We start from the raw sequence: 757 nt of genomic DNA, 5'->3' as shown, positions 1-757 counted from the left end.
CCATGAAATGTCTGAAGATCTTGAAATCATTGCATGTTACAACCTTCTACCCTCATTTTTTTTCACATTTAGAAAAGAAATATGTTCAGTGTCCAACTGCATTACCTCTATCTGTTCTTAGAMTACCCGCTGCATAGTGGTGAAGTGGTTAGCACCATCTCTCATAAGGYCCTTGTTTGACTTTCTGCTTTTCTCCTGAGCCTGAATAAAAGTGTTCCAGGTTTGTTTGTTACACAAGTCATCATAAACCAAATTAGGAAGCTTGTTACTATTTTTAACTATTATTCAGCATCATGATGTGGTTTTAATGAGGTTTATTTCTAGTTTTTCCTATACAAGTCACCTGGAACTGTAAACAAACGGTTCTGTATTTTATCTGTGCTATCAGATCAGGTTAAATTTGTTCGAGGCATCAGTGGTTGAGCTAATCATTAATTTTTCTGTAAAGATTTGATCATAACCACAGATCTTTCTCCTGCTCCCTTCGTTTGACCTTTGTTTTACGCTCGGTGTCCTTTCTAACACRACTTTGGCTCAAACCTAAAGCCTCAGGACTCCAAACTACTGCACGTTCACCTCTTAAATCCAAACTTCTTTCATCTGAAAACAACAGAAGCTTCTGTCCTTACAAGATGTTTGCTCTTCAGTCAGTTTATTGTTCACCATGCAGATCGATGTTTTTCCTAATTAGGCTCAGCAGATTGGGATTGACTTCAGTAAAGTTGTTCAAGTATAGATGAGCTGCAGTCGAGCTAAT

This window comes from Austrofundulus limnaeus, unplaced genomic scaffold (genome assembly GCF_001266775.1).
Source record: "Austrofundulus limnaeus strain Quisiro unplaced genomic scaffold, Austrofundulus_limnaeus-1.0 Scaffold488, whole genome shotgun sequence".
Taxonomy (NCBI): domain Eukaryota; kingdom Metazoa; phylum Chordata; class Actinopteri; order Cyprinodontiformes; family Rivulidae; genus Austrofundulus; species Austrofundulus limnaeus.
The sequence above is the reverse complement of the archived record's forward strand: the minus strand, read 5'-3'. Positions refer to the sequence as shown.